We start from the raw sequence: 10,913 nt of genomic DNA, 5'->3' as shown, positions 1-10,913 counted from the left end.
CGCAGCAAATGGGATAATTTCACACAATATATCAAATGTGCTGTTTACAATGACTAACAATGACTGTAGCTAGAGGTCTGGCATTCTTCCCGATAAAAAATGGCATTGCCAGTTAAAACTTAATCTCGCTGCCGTGATATGACAGATACCTTCTTCTTTTAAAGGAAAAATCCACCCTGAATGACTTGCATATTAATCTCTATTAACAATTGACATCCAAGATTAATTTGTAATGTCAATTTTAAGTTTATTCATTAACACGTTGGTCTATTTTAACTTTGGTTAAAGTTTCCCATGAAGCTTGCTGTGTATGTTTTATACAACATTTGATTTCCTTCATAACTTCCTCACTTCTTTGATAATTTCCACCATGCACAATATAAATGCCATCACCACCTCTGTGGTGTTTTATATATATATATATATATATATATATATATATATATATATATATATATATATATATATATATATATATATATTTGGCATATATCATCTGGCAGTTTTTTTGGTAGACCGACGTCCTCGTAAGAGGCACTCATTTTGTTTTGACAGCTTTACATTTAAAAATGGTGCCTCATTTTTGCCCAGAATGATCCCAGACGCATTACTTTTGATCCGTGATTGGTGCTTTTGAGGTATTGGTTGTTAATTAACAATATACTCTGAGCATTTTATAAGAATTATTACACAATAATATATCTGCTGTTCCTGAAGACAGAACAACGATATACAGTATGGATCGTTCAGTTCCTTCAACATAGGACTTTTGCTTCAATGTCCTAGATTTTATGCTAATGATTAGAAAATGATGTGTTTGCCCCCCAGGATTGTCTAAGACTCAACTTTGGTTCCGTCAAATGAATAAGAGATAAACAAAATAAAACACTTTGGGAATATTTAAAAAAAAATATTACTTGTGTTTTAATCAACAATATTTAGTTTATTATAACCTGCACATTGTGATTTACATAAAGCAAACAACAAACAATATTAAAAAATATATGTATACATATTTTTTAAATATATATATATATATATATATATATATATATATATATATATATATATATATATATATATATATATATATATATATATATATCATCTCATATATTTTGGAACAGTATGATCTATTTATGGTAATATACACAGGCAGTGTAATATATAGCCTATAGCTTAGGCTATATATACAGTATACATACTGTACATTAGGATATATTGCATATATAGGATATATTTTTTTTTGTTTTTTTCTTTCCCTGGAAACTTTATTTTATATTATTTTTCACTTCCACATCACATATTTAAGTCTGTCTAGAATTACGAATCCAAATTTTGTCCATGAATAATGGATAACCTTTCAATGTATACACAAACATCACTTGAATTTAGTCCCTTGATGTATATTTGGATGATTTTAAGTTAAGCCTATATAGTTTCCTAGTAAGTTGCGTTTGGTCATCTGGCATCATACTAGTATATTTAAACCACATAATCAGGAGACTTTAAACCATATGTTCTGGTTTAGAACATAACTGAGGGAAAAGGTAAATCTTGCCAGTATGCTTAAAGAGTCAGGGTGTGTTGCTGTAAACCTGGCTTAAGAACAGAACGAGGAAGGAAAAGTAATCAACAGTATCAGCAATGTAATGGAAAATGAAATGGCAGCGGCACTGGAAATAGCCTCAACAGGAAATGATGCTTTGAAATTACAGCTCTTAGAGGATTGTGATTACTCGTGCCGCATGTTTAACACTTTTCTCTTTTGTTCCGAGCATCGTGTTTGCTTTGTTCAGCATCTGAAGATGTGGTTGTGTATCACATCAGTCAATCTGCAGCAGGAAGATTTTAAGGCTTTGCCTTGTCTCGAGAGAGAGCAGTGAAAAAAAGTAGGTAGACAAAAAGAAGGCAAACAGAAGAGGAGAAAAAGATAGCAAAACAGAGAGGATATGAAATAAGTATGGTAGAAATTATGAACGGAAACCAGAGGAATCATTTTCTAAAGATTTTATTTGTCTGTCCTTCAAGGCTTTTCTGCCTTAAGATGCAATTTCATCCATCCTTGCTGTAGAAAGAGTGCTGCACTAAGTGGATGAATGATTGACCTGAATGTCCGGAATGCAGATGTGCACATCCAGATGTGAAAAAAAACCCCTCCGATATAAGGTTTGGAGGATGCATTTCCCCTTTCTCACACAGAGGAGGCTCAGAATACAGGTCAGTAGTATATTCTGTGGAAAAAGCTTAACTTTAAAGTGAGAAAGAGAGTGATAAGCATAAAAAGTGGGAAGAAAAGAGGGGAAACAAAGACATAAACAGCGACATTCAAACATCACCATTCTAACTGTTATGGGGGAAAAAAGCGAGAGGGCGTAGTCAGGTGGCGCCACACCCCAAAAACTTCCCAGCATCCCCCTTTTGGTTTGCGTGGACCGATAACGATGACAAAGCGGGTCAGCTGATTGCTGTGTCACGGAGCTGGTTTTTCACGAGTGTGCCGAGACGCTGAGTTTTTTCCCCCTTCCTTCTCACAGACGCAGTGCGGCACAAGCAGACGACTGCAGACAGAGCAGGCAGAGGAGCGTACTGCTGCGACTCGCACATTTTTCTCCCAAAGCTCTGCTCCTCTCCGTTCTCCATCGAAATGGGCTAATTTTCTCCTTGTGGAAAGGCTGAGAACTGGGACGGTGGAGCAAAACGACACTCGTAAACTCGTAGGAATTACACTCCATCTTGGAGGAGGAACAAAGAATTTGGACATTTTTTTGGGAGACCTGTAAGGCAACGAAAGCTTCATTTGGACAAAGAGAGGATGCCGGAGTCATAGAAGAACTTCTCGCCTTTTTTTTGCGACTGGTTTAGCCGGGCCTGTGTGCATGGGCCGGTCCTGCTTCTGGTTCTAGTTTGCTTTGTCTTCATGTGAACCTCAGCGTGTTACATCGAGATGAACCCAAAAAGTCAGCCGAAGGAAGCTGCCACTGAGAGAGTGCAGAGCAGAGCGCTCAGCCAGCCAGACATGCTGACCTAAATCAGTCTCCTTCATGTCTTGGCTCAGCGACTGAACGAGAACGGTGAAGCCAGAACGAGAACACGAGACAGAGTTAGATTTACACACCAGACATAATAGCCTGCAAAGTGCCTAGGTAGAAAACGTGCCCTCATCTCTGAAGTTCTTCCCTGTAATCCAGTCTCCTCCGTGTCCTCAGCTGCCCGTCTGTTGCTGCGCTGTTATCCGTCTGCAGTAGAGATCGGGAGAAGAGCGTGGGAGGGGAGGAGGAGGAGGAGGAGGAGGAGATCACAATGCGACGCCACTTTCTCTCCTGGTTTGCCGTCACTGCTTGGTTGCTCAGAGCTCCGGTGTTGCGAAGTAGTGAAACTGCTCCTGTCCTCGCGACAAAGGGCACAGAACGGCTTGGGTGATGTAACGCAGGCACATCAGGACAGCTGCTCAGGGCAAATATACAGACTGAAAATGTCAGTACGTGATCACTGTGTAAGTGTAGTGAGATTCAGATTTCATCAGCTAGAGCTACCAGCTAGTCTGTGCACTTCTTAAAATCGTGACTTACTTGCACCCTGTTTAGGTAAGAATTCCAAACAAGACCTAATTTATGCATTACTCAAAGCAAGAAATGTTCTATTCAGATGTTCAGCACTTGCAAAGTCAAGACATCAATCACAGAAAATGTAGCGATTTGTCTTCTGTCAATCAGGTTCTTCTGATCGGTGATCCTTACGCTAGCGCTTTACAATCAGAGAAAGGATGAAGAACGCCGTCTAAAACATCAGTATATTTGACTTACTGTTTTGTTTTCACTGCTTACCAGATATGAAGGGCTTTATCATGAACTTATGAGTCGCTAGGTCTTTTAGCTTAGCGATCTATTGGAATATGGAGCTCGGAAGCTGATTTGAATATAATGTTTATATATTTCAATTGTACGCACGTCACGTTAAATCAAATTCTTTCTTTTTTTTGGTGTTAAAAATAAGTGTACATTTTTTTTGCCAATGTTTTTCTTTGTTTTGAATCTGTAAGTAAGATTAGCCTTTTTATATAGCCTTTTTTTTTTTTTTTTTTTTTTTTGGAGATTTTACTCTATAACAATTAGGGCAAAAGTCAAATATCCAGTATTCCCAGGGAAAAGGAGGTGCTTCCAAGCTATGATGCTGATGTTCTTACTTAACTAAAGGTGAAGTGGTGTAGAATTGCGAAAAGAGACTCCTCAGCAAACCCAACCAGTGGAGACATGATCCAGAGAAACTGTCCCCAATCAAACTGTGCTGACAAAGAATCCATTCTCTCTTTCTTTTACTGAAAATACCGAGCAGATGTTTTTAATCTTTGCTCCTCTACAGCTTGTACATTATAATTTGAAATCTGAATTTCTGAACTAGTATGATTTACAGTGTAAGTGAAAAGTTTGGACATAGTCTACCTGCTCATAGAAGGGATTTAGAATAATAATAATGGCATGTTCACATATGAAACCATGCAGTGATTAAGAAATAAGTTATATTTTAAAATATTATTGGGTGGCGTGTTGAGGGAGAGAGCTCTATGGTCCCAATGTCAATGTGGTTTTCCTCCAGGTTCACCAGTTTCCTCCCACCTCCAAAAACATTCCAGTAGGTGGACTGGTGACTCTAAATTGCCCCAACATGGGGAACTGTGTATGCATGGGGCTCTGAAATGGATAGGCGTCCCATCCAGGATGTACTCATACCTCACATCCTGTGTTCTCAGTATGGTCTAGAGATCCTTGACCAGGATAAAGCGACTACTGAAGACGAACGATCTTCAATCTTTGCAAACTCTTGGCATCTTCTGAACTAGTTTTTCTGAAACAGGCCAGTCTCCTCACTGCTTGTCCTAAATTCTAAATGAAAGTACTTGTTTGGGGGTGAAGTCATTTCAGAAATACGTTTGAACCTGGACAATAACAATAAGTAAGACTAATGACCAAACTGTTGGTAAAACGTTGTGGTAAAAGAGCAATAAAGGTGTGTTGTTATAGAAGGTGTGTTGTTATAGTGCTCAATAAAGAGCACTTCAAGGTGTGCTGTTATAGAAAAAGAATCAGTTTCAAGATGATAAGAGTAACTCCACTTATTTATGATCTTCTGTATATTTGTGATTGCTGAAAGTAATCTGCTTTAGAGCAGCTCAATTTTAACCCCTCCTTAATTTGGCCATTTGCTTCAAACATTGTACCGTGCTTACATCATGCCCTCGAATTTTGGACTGTGTTTTTGACAGGACTATGATGGCTCATGCTGTCCAGAGCAAAAAAAAAAAAAAAAAAAAAGTGGGTCACCCTGCCTGTTCTGTGCCAAACCCCACTCGACTCCATATGTTCACTATGTGCACACAGGGCTTTGATTTGCCAATTTTTCAGCATGCACTGCGGCTATTGTGCATCTTTTGCAGCTTAACACAGTGCTGTAACTTTGATGTTTGGCAAGTTTCCAAAGCCCTCATTTATTCCAAATCCTACTGTTCTCAATCAAACTTCGATGACTTCAAACGCACAAGCGAACTTAAAAGTCCTCGACCCATCTTACACGCACCACTATGCCATTACAAACAGAGCACATCTGATTGCACTTCAGACTCAGTCCATAGACTGTAATTGAGAGTTTACAGGCAAACAAGTCTTAAATAGCCTAACCAACTTCTTCTCCAGTTTCCAAAAGGATTCCTTATGTTGTGGATTACTTATTAAACTTGGAATGTGCGATTCAATCCACAGATGGCACTGGGCTTTATAGTGTTTATTAGAGTTCGTTGAGTTTTCCTACAGTGCACGCACCCTCTGTCTGAATTTCCTCTTCATTTTCCCAACATTGAAGTTAAAAAAACATGCATTTAACCAATCAGAAAATATCTGAACCCATTTCAGTTCAATTATTATTTTTTTTTACAAGGTTTCTTTGCTACACTTTTACATTAATTCTTAAACTGAATTTTTACGTAATAATCTACTTTTAATCTATAGTTTGGGTAACAGTGTTACACGTTCAAAGAGATCCAATCTCTCAATATCATTGAAAATAAAAAAAATAAAAAAATAACGAGAGTACATACTTTTATTCTTCCCCAGGATCATCAAGAAATATGGATGAAGCAACTTCCTGTTGAGGAAAATTCCAAATATCCCACAGGTGTGAATGTGTTCAGGTAACAGGGTTGAGCGAATGTTGTGACACTTTTTTCCATAATGTATAATGGAAGGGCGTTTCAACCATGAAATGTTAAACTGATTCATACAGGAACGCACAAATTGTAACATTACTGATTACGTTTTGAGATAAATTGTATTACTGTATACTTGGTTGCTCAAGTTAAATGCTGTTTTAAAATGGTATTTATTTCAGTCATTTATTTATTTTAAGGGTACTTAACCTGTGTGTAAAATATATTTAACCTTTACTTTACATACATTTTTATAAATGTACTTTGTATCCGATAAAAAAAATAAATATAAGTTTTATATCTAAACATTTTTGTGTTCTGTATATCTTTATTATTATGATTACTTTTTTATTATTATACTTTTTTGCTGCCTAATGATCTAGTTGATACCTAGCAGGCCAATTTGCTCTGATAGTGTAGCTATGCTAAGCTCTGAGCAACAGGAAGAAGAAGAAAAAACAAGTTATTTTTTATGGTGTGGTAATACTTCAGTAACTAAAGAGATTTAGCGCCAAAAATCAATGTATGAAGGATACATTAGCTATCCCTTGACTACACTTCACAGACCCCAGGTAGATAAGCAAACTAGATGATGTTAGATCTTATGCTATCCAGTATTTGACATTTTTGTTCCCCAGAAAATGTTATTTATCTATCTGCAAATTGCTCTTGTCAGGATGTAGGTCACTGGCATAATAACAGACAAATGATTATTGAACCTACAGGATATATTCTGTAGAGACATGCTCTACACCTGAAGATACTGTACAGGCAATCTCGGGTAGCCTGTAGTCAAATAAATTCAGAATGTGAGTGTCGCTAATGGGTTTCCTGTCAAAATGCCAAAACACACTGTCTACATACTGTTTTGCATTTTGATTCTTACATAATTTATAAGTGAAAGCTTTGACCAGGCATGCTTAATATTTATCATTTTGGGCTGTACCTCATGAATGCGTAAATAAGTCATAAGGTTTTTCTATTTATAGCCTTCATTAGGGAATTGAAAGTGGGAAAAATGTGTAAAATGTGTACTTCATTTTCGTCTCATGTCTCCCTGAGGATATATTAATATTCAGAGCTGATATGGCAAATGCTAAAATGCCATGTTGCCTCATAGCCTCTGATTTCATTATTTTCCTGAGAACTATTGCTGTCCCTCATCAGACATAGAAACCTTAACATCTTTATATGTTATAATCACAGAGTCTGTGACATTTTAGATAATACAAGGGCATAATTAGTCTTATTGTTGCCAATTAGTAATTAGGCTTGGTCCTAATGGACCTCGGTCCATGTTAACGTAAAAGAAAAAACAAATTAGTGTCATATAAAAGGTGTTGGGCCACCATGAGCCACTAAAAGAGCTTCATTGCATCTTCGTTTATGGAAGCATGAACAATATTCTTCCAAAAGCTATTCCTTTAATTGGTGTTCTGATGACAGAGGTGGAGAATGCTGTCTAACACTTTTCTCCAAAATCTCCTATAGGTGTTTAATTGGGTTGAAACCTGGTGAGTGCAAAGTCTACGGCATATTATTTATCATTTTCATCCTCATCAAACCATTCAGTGAGCCCTTGGTCCCTGTGGATGGGGGTGGGGTCTTCCTGGGAGAGACCATGCCCATCAAGATATAAATGGTTCATTATAGGATAAAGAAAAAATTCTTAACCAGTGAAAATAAATATAGATAATGAAAGCTGTCTATAATGGTATAATCCAGATGATTTAGACGTGGAAATGGATGTAAGTGCAGATAAAAGGTTTAATAAATATCAAAACAAACACAAAAAAGCTCTGAACACATGGCAAAACAATTAGAACAATTAGAAAATTAAAGCAAGACAAAAATGCAGTGCAAATTGTGGGGATATATATATATATATATATATATATATATATATATATATATATATATATATATATATATATATATATATATATATTTATATACGCCCTCCCCCGGCGGTCCTGGTCCATGTCTTCACAGCCCCTTATGTCTCAGGTTTGGCATCGGCATTGTCCATCAGATAGCAGGCTCCTGAAGGAGCTGAGGGGCAGGCATGAGGTTGGGGCAGGCTCACTAGAGAGCACCCAGGCGTGGTTAGCTGGGTAATCAGCTTCAGTAGGGCTAGAAGGAAGAGCGATGTCCTCAGCGGAAGAGGATGGCTGAACTTGATAAGCTGTGTCAGCAGACTCAGGCATGAGCAGAACTTGGTTGGCCATGTCAGCAGACTCAGGTGCAAGCATAATGTTGTTGGTCATGATGTCAATGCCAGACAGGAATAGGGTTTGGGAGGCAGTCTATCTGACCTCAGACTGGAACTGGGCATGCTCTCAGGTTCAGGTGTGGGGCGGTCTTTTCTGCACTGTAGAGAGATGACATGATATCCCCAGCCTGGTTTGAATGCAGAGCGATGGCTACTGCACAGGTAGTGGGAGGAATCTCAAGGCGGAGCCTGAGGGGGAAGCGATGGTTCCCATGAAGCTAGGGTGGGGTGACGCTCTCCGTCCAAGGGGGGAGCAAAGTTCTCTGCGAGGCCAGAAGGAGGAGTGAAGTTCTCTGTGAGGCCAGAGGGGGGAGTGATGTCCTCTGTGGAGCAGGAAAGGTGAGCAAAATACAGTACAAAGCACAGAAAAGGAGCGACGTCAGGCTTCCTCAGCCAATCAGGATGGCTGAGCGACGTCCCACCTCAGCTTTCTCTTTCATAAAGGGCCTCTTGGACTGCATCCATGTTGAGCTCTTGCGTTCTGTCACAATTTAGAGGCGGAAATGGATGCAAGTGCAGATAAAGGTTTAATAAATATCAAAACAAACACAAAAGAAGAAATGAACATGTGACAAAACACTAGGGCAGTGTACAAACATAACATGAAGACCAGATCAGAAACAATGGCATGATTAGACAACTAAAGCAAGACAAAAGTGCAGTGCAAACTGTGGCTATATATATATATATATATATATATATATATATATATATATATATATATAGTGCTCATTAGAATGTAATTCAGGTGCAGGTAGTCATGTGACCATGATGTAGTGCAGTGGCTCCTGGGAGTTGTAGTCCAGAGTAGCCTCCAGGATATCCATGACACCAGACCCATTCAACAGATGGCTTGCATTCTGAATGCCTGCAAAATAATAAATAAATAAATAAATAAATAAATAAATAAATAAATAAATAAATAAAAATAATAATAGCAATGGTAAATTCTATTTGAAATGTTTACTTGAAAAGGAAAAAAAAACCCTCCTTTTATGGTGCTTTGTTTTAGGCAACTATGTTTTAATCAAATTTTTTTAATCTTTAAAGCAATCTCTATTTTTTATTTATTTATTTATTTTTTTTAACAAATATTACTTGCCACACTGTATGAGATGATCCCAATAAAATCTGGATGAATTCTGTAAAAGATGCTCGGTAATGTGTTCTCCATGTCAGATTATACAATGAAGATCTCTAAGGACAGACAAGCTATTAAAAGAAAATCACTATATTCTGCTTACATCATCAATCAGCACAATCCTGGTAATAAGAATAGTTTTCTCTTCATTAGCATATTTTGTTTATGTTTCACCATTGCCACTACCATATTTGTAGCTATATTGTGAGTTTTGTGTCAACCAATGCCATCCTCCTACTGGTGGCTTTTAGCATCATAGCAGTGCTCGCACTCGGAGATTTAACCAAAAATTTGTGACACTAACAGAACATTGTCGTCGGCTGTCTTTGGGTCTAATGGCACTAAATCAGCCTCCAGTGCACATCATGTGTCTTCAACTTCAAAATCAGGCAAAAAACGTGTAGTTTAAACCCAGCTTAAGTTTAGGCTGACATGAGCTTAATCATATGTGGCCAATGTAAAGTCTTATAGCACAATATTAGTTAAACAATGTTTGCACTTTTTCAAAATTGGCACCCATACAATTAATATTTGAAGCACTGCACATTTTAAGGTTGCTCTCAGGAAGGACAAGGAAAAATGCTACTTGTTTTGAAGGTCAAATAGTCCAGTTCTTGACAACTCTTGACAACCCCAAGAATGAATGAACTGGGCATTTCTGTGACTGGGGTACTTTTCATAATTGTGGAATTGTATGATGTACTCCTTATAGGTACTAATATCGTCTCAATTTTATAGTATTTGTGTTAATTTTAAGAAATTCATCAGATAAAATCTGTGCTTGGTGGATCAATTGGGGATGGATAGTATTGGAAAGAAGATGAAAGGCTTAGTTTGGGTGTTTCACAGTGTACTGTAGGCTGCACTAGCTATTCCCTTAGAGGCTCACTTTCTGTTTGGCCTGCCTGTTTCTGGCGTGTTGTCTGTAAACACGAAGATGAAAAAATGATCCAATGTGAGTTGTTCAGGCAGGCCTTTCCAAACCCACAGGCAACTTTTGCTTCTTCAACTCCCATTGGTATGATAAGACTGCGGCTACTATGGGGCTAAAACAGGATGCGGGATGTGATCATTGTGTCTGGGTATGAGATAGCTGCCTTAAATCTAATTTCTAATACGATGTGGCTACTGAAATATCAGAGACATATGGCACAATGCCATGGGTTTACTAGCCAACCATTTGTGGAGTTTTAAGCTAAGATCATTCCGTGCCAGCTAAATGTCCTTTTGCAACAAGGCAAAGTCAGCCAAGTGTTCTGAGGCAGTAATTAGACCAAGAGAGAGAGAGAGAGAGAGAGAGC

At 37.9% G+C, this 10,913-nt stretch overlaps 1 long non-coding RNA gene across 1 annotated transcript; it reads left to right on the top strand.

The window, feature by feature from the left end:
• Positions 1–2,466: 2,466 nt before the first annotated feature.
• Positions 2,467–6,505, top strand: LOC128634263 (uncharacterized). Its single transcript, XR_008397592.1, has 2 exons — positions 2,467–3,587; positions 6,108–6,505. It is a non-coding gene; the product is annotated as an uncharacterized LOC128634263 (long non-coding RNA).
• The last annotated feature ends 4,408 nt before the right edge of the window (positions 6,506–10,913 follow it).

The sequence above is a fragment of the Ictalurus punctatus genome, chromosome 12, assembly GCF_001660625.3.
Source record: "Ictalurus punctatus breed USDA103 chromosome 12, Coco_2.0, whole genome shotgun sequence".
Taxonomy (NCBI): Eukaryota; Metazoa; Chordata; class Actinopteri; order Siluriformes; family Ictaluridae; genus Ictalurus; species Ictalurus punctatus.
Note: the sequence above shows the minus strand (reverse complement) of the source record. Positions and strands in the feature narration are given on the sequence as shown.